This window comes from Gossypium arboreum, unplaced genomic scaffold (assembly GCF_025698485.1).
Source record: "Gossypium arboreum isolate Shixiya-1 unplaced genomic scaffold, ASM2569848v2 Contig00739, whole genome shotgun sequence".
Lineage (NCBI taxonomy): Eukaryota > Viridiplantae > Streptophyta > Magnoliopsida > Malvales > Malvaceae > Gossypium > Gossypium arboreum.
The window spans coordinates 1-8,185 of record NW_026440853.1 but is presented as its reverse complement, the minus strand read 5'-3'; the positions used below and the strand labels follow the sequence as shown (position 1 = coordinate 8,185).

Sequence of the window (8,185 nt, the reverse complement as noted above, 5' to 3'; positions counted from 1 at the left end):
AATTTCCCCCTTTTTTCCCCAAAAAACATTTTTGGGGGCCCGGACCCAAAGGGGGGCCCAAAATTTTGGCAATTTGGGAAACCAGGTTTTTTTTTTGGGGTTTTTTTTTTTGAAGGATTTTTTTTACCCTTTAAAGGGGTAGGGGTTTAGTTTAAAATTTGGTTTGGGAAATTTGGTTTTTAAGGGGTTTTTATTTAGGGAAAACAAATTTAGGGAAAAGGGGTTTTTGGGCCCTTTTTTCCTTTTTTTAGTTTGTTGTTGGGTTTTTTTTTTTATTTCCTTTTTTTCCCGCCCGGGGCCAAAGGGTTTATTTTGGGGGTTTTTTCCCAAACCACCGGGAGGGGGGCCCAAAAGAAAGGGGCGGGAAAAAAACCCAAAAAGGGGAAAAAACCCGGGCGAGCCCGGGGAGGGGCCCCCGGGCCCCAAAAAACCCCCGGCCCCCAAGGGGAAAAGGGGCCCGGGGGCCCCAAAAAGGGGGGCCGGGGGGGGGAAAAAAAAACCCCCCAGGGGAAAAGGGACAAAACCCCCAAAAGCCCCAAGGGCCCCAACCCCAGGGGGCCCCCCCCCAAAAAGGGGCCCAAATTTAAAGGGAAAGGAGGGCCCCCGGGAAAATTTTTTTTTTTCCCCCCCTTTCAAGCCCGTTTGAGGGGGGGCCCCCCGGGAGGGGAACCCTTTATTTTAAATTTAAAAGGTTTTTTGCAAAGTTTGGGTTGCATTTTTTTTGCCCCTTTTTTAGGAAAAGGTATTTTTTGGGTTTCCCTTTTTTGGGTTTTCCCATTGTTAAGGGTTTAGGAAATGAAAAAATTTTTTTTTTTTTTTGGGTTTTGCCCAAGGGGCTTTTGGTTTTTTTAGGCAGGGGTTTTTTAAATTAAAGTTTTTAAAATTTATTTTTTTTATTTTTTTTATTTTTTTTTTTTTTAGGTTATTTTCCCAGGTGGGTTAAATTTTTGGGTTTAAATTTTTTTGCTTTTTTCCGGGTGGAAAGGGCCCAATTTTCCCATTGGCCTTTCCCAAAGCCCTTTTAAAAGGTTGGGGGCCCCCCCGGGGAAAAAATTTTGTTTTTTCCCCCAAAATTTAAGGTTCCATCTTAAAGTATGTCTATATCAAGCCTATGAAGTGTAATGTTTCACATTTATTGCAAATTGTTTTGGATGATTAATGTGTCTGCTTGTCATTATCTTGAGACTTACATGGATGATGCTAGACCTTTTTATGCTTCTGTTATTCTTGATTAATGCATCTGCAGTTTTATGTGGTTTTTACTGGGGTCCATATATTTGACTTTGTAGAAAAATGTAGTTCACTGATTAGATATCTCTGTACAGGCTATTGCAGCAATGATGCTCAGGAGGCCGATCCTACCAATCTGGAAGTACTTTTGCTCTTGGTGGGTCATACAAATGGTTCGTGAATGCTTATCCCTTTAATCAAGGTGAGATTAAAATTTTGGAGTGTCAAACAAATAATACTGTTTGAAAAGTTCAGAATTGGAACAGACTGCTGCTATAAAGTATCTGTATGGATGGTTACGTCATCACCCAAAGGATGGTACTCTTGCGCCGCCGGAGCTTGCTAATTCTTTGTATTATGCTGATGTAAGTACACTAGGGTATAATTCTTTGTTTTTTTGGTTGGTTTTTGTCTTTTGGAACAATGCCTTGATATTGCAATCTTGGTTTGTGTAAGCCGCCTCTAATGCTACTGTGGGATAGTTTGCTTATGTTGTGAATGCTGTGATTACAAGAGTGTATTTTTGCATATGATTTCCATGACTGCAATGATTATATGTTGGACTTAGAGTTTTACATACGGTGACAGGATATAATTTTCCTTAAGATTCCTAACATTACATTTTGGAAATGTTGGCAAGGGTGCTGCAACTACCTGAAGCATTTGAGGTGCAAGATGTAAAAAAAGCACTTTTTTGAGTAAATTAAGGTGAATATGTAAATTTGTGCTTCTTGAATCAAGGGGGCTTTTTCGCTTCTATACAAAAAAGTGTTGCTAGGACTTGGCTGGCGCTTAAACAATTGAAAGGATAGCATAAAGAAATGCAAAACATGTGATAACCCAACATGTCAATCATCTTTTCTCTATTTTCTTTTCTTATCTTTCAATGGTATAGTGATCCATTGGTGTGTTATACAGCTCTTATAGGGTTGAATTATTTACTTGCTCCATCTTTGTAACCTTAGGCTGGTAAAAAGATTCTCCACATAACATGTTGCACCTAGTTGGACCTTAGAAAACAAACTAGCTCTTCTTTTAAGCTCCATGTAATTAGTTATTTGATTTGTTGAAGCTATTGGTTAATTTAGATGATTTGATTATGCACTTCCTCAATTTACATACACTTGATCATCTCTTTCAAAATGCCTTTTTAATGCATTCAGATCTTGCATATGCAGTTTGATTTGTTTAGCCTCTGTTACTGAGATTGTCCATTTAAAATTATTTGATGATAAACTTCCCTTGCCTGTGGTGCCATAATTTCAGCACTATTGAATTTAGTCTTTTGGTCTATGTCGATCTTTAGGCACTAGATTTGAAGCCAAACTATGTGCGTGCTTGGGCAAACATGGGTATCAGTTACACCAACCAGGTTTGTTATATCTTTCACTGTTCTCTCATTGTCTTGACATTCATGAAAAGGGAACTGCATTTCTTTCTTTATGTCTTCATTTCCTTTTGCATATTTCTGAGATGGTCAATCCTTCTAAATGAAAATTTATGGGTATGTGATCAGGAATTAAATCACCTTATTTTCAATATAGAGGTCTCAACATATTTTGGAAAAAAATAATTCGTTTGAAATAATTCCTTTTGCTTATTTTATTGGTCAGTAAAAAATTTTTATGGTCTAAAATGAAACCCATTATGTATCCAAGATTAATTTATTTTTGGTAAGGATACTCCCTTATTTGACACACCCTTTACCATGTACATACGTCACAAATCATCTTGTAAAATTTGACACGAGATATGTATTTGTATCAAGAAAAAGCAGGTTGGGACTGAATTGAATAAAATGAAAAGTACACTAATTCTGAAATTGTACCCGGCGTGTGGCAAAATGACCAGCTTATTCCCATATTCTCTCCTACTTTTCCTTTATTTCTAACGTTCCTTTCTCTTTATTACCTACTCTTTTGATTAGTTTTATGTACGTCCAGTAGGCCTGTTCCTCCCTAAAATTTACGAAACCAATTACTTACCTTTAAATATTTTATTTTCCGGATGAAAATAAAATAAAAATATTATAATATAGTTATGTTATAAACCTCTGTTAAATCAAGATCCATTGTCATTAGCTTCTTTCTCTCGAAAAAGGAAAAGAAAAGGTTTGAATTCATGAATCAGTGGTAGCTTCTTCCGAATGAGTGAGTTGAGGTAGTGCTAGTCTTTCTTTTAAGGTATAAATTTGATTCTTTAGAAAAATCTTGTTTTTTCTTCATCTCTTTTTATTCTGTTTGGTTTCTCTGATCGAGGAAAATCGAGGAAAATTTGTATCAAACTTGACATTAGTCCTTGTTCTTTTTAAATAATTCCTGATTCACCTGTGAGTTGGCAAATTCTATTCATCCTGCATTTTCCCGGAAGCCAAACAGGAGACTTAAATGTTTTTAATTTCGAAAATTTTGTTCTCTTACGGAAATATTGAAAAAATACACGTTACGGAAATATTGAAAAAATACATGTCTTTCAGTTGATCCCTTTATTCTCTCCGATATCCCCTTAATTTTTTTCTAACGTCTTTTTTCCTTTACCGGCTGTTAATTTTCTTTCTTATTCTGTTCCGGCTTTATCTCTGTCATATTCCGACTCGGAAAAAGATATTTTCCGGATATCCTGTCTTTTCTTATTCCGGTTCTCAATATTTGGCTTCCGGTTTATGGGTTTTAGTGGCCGGTTCAGCTATTTTTTCTTGTCTGGACCGGCCAACCTGTCATACTTATTCCGTCCAGGGATATCCCATTCGAGGGATATCCCGGTTCGTTGTTATCCCGTATTGGTATATCCCGGATTCGGTATATCCCATTCTGGGAATATCCCGATTCCCCACTTTTTTTTCCTCAAGTCTCTTTATCTTCTTTGTCTTTAATTTCTCAAAAAAAAAAAAGCAATTTAAAGAAGGTATTAATTACCATAAATGTTACCGTTGTCACATGGGGATTTAGAAAATTATGTTCTCTCTCTTCCCTTCATAGCTTCCCCATTTCTTCACCTATTCATCCAGCTCTTCAAATTTATTTTCCTTTATTTATTTCCCCTTTTTTTCTCTGTTGTTTTTCCATTCTTTGATCTCTGTTAATTCGCTCTTTCGTTTTCTTTATTCTCTTTCCCTTCCTTTCTTGTCCTTTCGTAACAAACCCCAGACACTGCCGCGCCATCAACACCTTCCAGCGTCTTACCTCCGATCAAAGGTCAGTTTTGAATCCTCAAATCTATCTCTTCTATCCATAGCACCCCATTTATTCGCCGACTCCCTCTCTCTCTCTCTTGTCTGTTTTGAATTTCTTCCTCTCATTTTTTTCTAGTTTTGGGTGCACAGAAAGACGCTACACTAGGTTTTCTCTGCCGTTTCTGGTTTTTGTGATTTTTTGAATTTCTCTGCTTCATCGGTGACTGATTTCAGGTATGAATCATCACTTGTACTTTGTCTTTGTCTTTGCCATTTTATTTAGTTTTAGTAAAGTCTCTTCTTTCCTTTCCCTTTTATCTCACTTAAGATAATGCTTTAAACTTTTTCACCTGTCTTTCTTTCTAATGTGACAGTCCAGATAGCCTACTGGTCTCGTGGATAAAAAACTGCTTCCTGGGATATGTAGTACTCCTCCTGTCCATAAATAACTGTTTTTAGTTAGTATCTTTCTTGCCCTGTGTATACATTCATGGATTCCTTTCATCTCTTTTGCAGGTGCAAAATTTATAATAAATAGAAGTTGGAAACCGCTTATGGTATTGGAATTTTGAAAACATTGTCTCATTTCGTCTCATTCGTCTCCATTTTTTAATTTAACAGATATTTTCTTTCGTATCTGTTCTCCTGTCTTTCCATCCGGCCATGGCTTTTATTGTTAATGACGTCGCCCTTTTCATTATTGTTTTAGTTTCAGATATATGCTTCTTTTAATTCTATTTTCAGTGTGTTTTTGTCATGGTTTTTTGTTTTCACCTTTAGAGGATAAAGTCATTAAGAAAAAAACATAAGGTTTTAAGTTTTTCTCAAACCCTACCACAGTATTGTGTCCAATTCAAAACGATGAAGATAGCAGTGGAAGGGTGCATGCATGGAGATCTCGACAAGGTTCACGACACCATTAAATACATCGAAACACTCAACATCAAAATTGACCTCCTCCTTTGTTATGGTGATTTCCAGGTTCTTTCTCTCACACTCTCACTTTCTCCAATTTGTTGTTTTTATACGAAATTTTGTCACTTTCCAAATACCCATTTTTTATATGAACTTAATTTTTTTTTCTTTTGCAACTTAAGCAGTCAGGAATGGAAAAGATATGGATAGCCTTAATGTGGCCCCAAAATATAGGGAGATGAAGTCATTCTGGATATACTATTCGGGTCAGGAGGTTGCCCCAATTCCCACGATTTTTATCTGTGGAAATAATGAAGCTTCTAATTATTTATGGGAATTGTAAGTCACCCCCTTTTCTTCATATGTTCTAGCTTGGGGATTCTGATTCTTTTATGAAAAGGCCTTGAATTTTACCTTCTGCTATTGAAATGTGTAAACTTTAGGTATTATGGGGGATGGGCAGCACCTAATATATACTCTTGGGGTATGCTGTGGTTGTGAAGTTTGGCAATATCCGTATCAATGGACTTTCCGAATTTACAATGCGCCGTAATTATTGTTTAGGTTGGGTATGAAGTTCTTTTACTTGTCTATTCTATGTTTATTCTGAAGTTCTTTTAATGGTGATTGTATATTTACTGCAAGTTAGTGTCAGATATGTTATATTGATTCTTATTTAGGTGGACAGTCAAGCTTTGAAACTGACATGAATTAGCTTTTCCTTGAGCAGGACACCATGAAAGGCCACCTTATAATGACAATACTATCAGGTCTGTGTATCATGTTGGAGTACGATGTTCACAAGCTCATGCACCTAGAGAAACTGATTGATATTTTCCTTTCACACGACACCGCTTCAGCATCACTGATTATGGAAACTGGCAACAACTTGTTTGCTGCAAAAAACATTTCAAAGGTGAGGTAATTATATTCAATTGGTGGAAATGGACATATGTGATAGAATGAAAATGTTCATATCAAGCGCCTTCAGTTTTCTTGTTGACCATTCCTGGTTGCTTGTTGGTTGACACATATTTCCTAGATCCACCAAGGAACTCTTGAAGCAAACCTGCTGCTCAGCTGCTCAAAAACTCAGACCATCGTATTGGTTTTCAGCTCACTTGCACTGCAAATTCACCGCCTTGTTGAACATGAAGAGGGTGGTCGAGTGACAAAATTTCTTGCACTCGATAAAGGAGGCCCGGGGCCCCCAGGCCAGGCCCGGGCCGGCCCAGGGGCCCGCCCAACCCAGGGGCCGGCCCAGGAGGCCCAGGCCCAGGAGGCCGGCCAAGCCGGCCCAAGGGGGGGAAAGGCCAGCCCAGGCCAGCCGGACCCAGGCCCAGGAGGCCAGCGGCCCGGCCCAGGGGGAAGGGGCCCAGCCCCCAGGCCCAGGGGCCCCACCAGGACCCCAAAGGCCCGCAGCCCAGCCCGGCCAGCCGGGAAGGTCCGCCCGCCTGGCCACTTTTTTCCCAGCCAGCTCCCGCCAGGCCGGGGCCACGTTGGCAAAAACCCAGGTAGGAAAACCGGGAGGAGGCCAGGAGTCATTTTGGCCTTTGTTTGGGTTAATTGGTTTGGTTATTTTCTACCAGGGAGGGGTTGGGTTAAACAGGGGCCCATTTGGTTTAGTTCCAGGTTTTTGGTTTAGTTGCCAGTTTTGTTTAGCCTGGGTCAGGTTTAGTTTAGTGGGGCCAGGTTTTTAGGTTATTTAGGCAGGTTTAGAGGTGTTTAGGTTTAGGTTAGGTTGGAGTTTGCTTGGTTAGGTTTAGGTTAGGCCAGGCCAGTTTAGGGTTTTTAGGCCCAGGCAGGTTTAGGTTTAGGTTGGAGGGTTTAGGGTTGGTTTAGGTTAGGTTAGTTTTAGGCCCAGGAGGTTTAGGAGGTTCCAGGTTTGTCAGGCTAGGACCCAGGGCCAGGTTAGGCCCAGGTTAGGCCTAGGCCAGTGCCAGGCCAGGCCAGGCCAGGCCGGCCGGCCAGGCTTGGGTGGCCCAGGAGCCAGGCAGGAGGCCAGGCCAGCCCAAGACCCCCAGGTTCCCGGGCCAGGCCGCCCCCCCCGGGCCGGGCCCAGGCCGGCCCAGCCCGGCCCAAGGCCAAGAGGGGCCCCCGGCCCAAGGAGGCCCCGGCCCGGCCCAGGGCTTTGGCCCCTTTGGGCCCAGGCCGGCCCGCAGGAAAGGGCCAGGAGGCCCGGCCCCCCAGGCCCAAAAACCCTTTTCCAGGCCAGGACCAGGCCCAAGGCCTGGGGAAACCCGCCCACCCGGCCCGGCCAGGAGACCCACCAGGCCAAGGGGCCCGGGGCCAGGGAAGCCCAGGGAAAGGGGGGAAGCGGAAAAAATTTGGGCCCATTTAATAAATTTCCCTACCCCCAAAAGGGAAAATTTTTTTCATTTGAATTTTTTTGGGGGCCTTTTTTTTAAAAAAACTTTGGGGGGGTTTTTCCCAATTTTTTTTTTTCCCATTTTTTACCAAATTTCCCAAACACCCGGGTTTAAATTTGGGCGGGAAAACCCATTTGGGTTTTTTATTTTTTTTTGGGTTTAAAAAATATTTTTTTTTTCCCATTTGTATTTTTGGGGCCCAAATAAAAGGGGTTTTTGGGAAAATTTTTTTTTTTTTTAAATTTTTGGAAAATAATTGTTTTAAATTTTTTTTTTTAGGAAAAATTTTGGAAAATTTAAAAACCCCCAATTTTTTTTTTTAGAACCCCAAAACCCCCCCCAAAAAAAAAAGAAAACAGGAAAAAGGTTTTCCAGGGGGGAAAAAAAGGCAAAAGGGAAAACCCCGGGGGGGGACCCAATTTTCCCAAAAAAAAAAAGGGGAGGAGCCCGGGGGGGGCCCCCAAACCCCAAAAAAAAAACCGGGGAAAAAAAAAGGGGA

General features: G+C 40.8%; 1 long non-coding RNA gene and 1 pseudogene across 1 annotated transcript; both read left to right on the top strand.

Annotated features, from left to right (window-relative positions):
• The first annotated feature begins 1,328 nt into the window (after positions 1-1,328).
• LOC108465593 (lariat debranching enzyme-like) lies at positions 1,329-6,962 on the top strand (annotated as a pseudogene).
• LOC128289236 (uncharacterized) lies at positions 3,438-4,958 on the top strand. Its single transcript, XR_008278901.1, has 2 exons — positions 3,438-4,636; positions 4,777-4,958. It is a non-coding gene; the product is annotated as an uncharacterized LOC128289236 (long non-coding RNA).
• Positions 6,963-8,185: the final 1,223 nt, after the last annotated feature.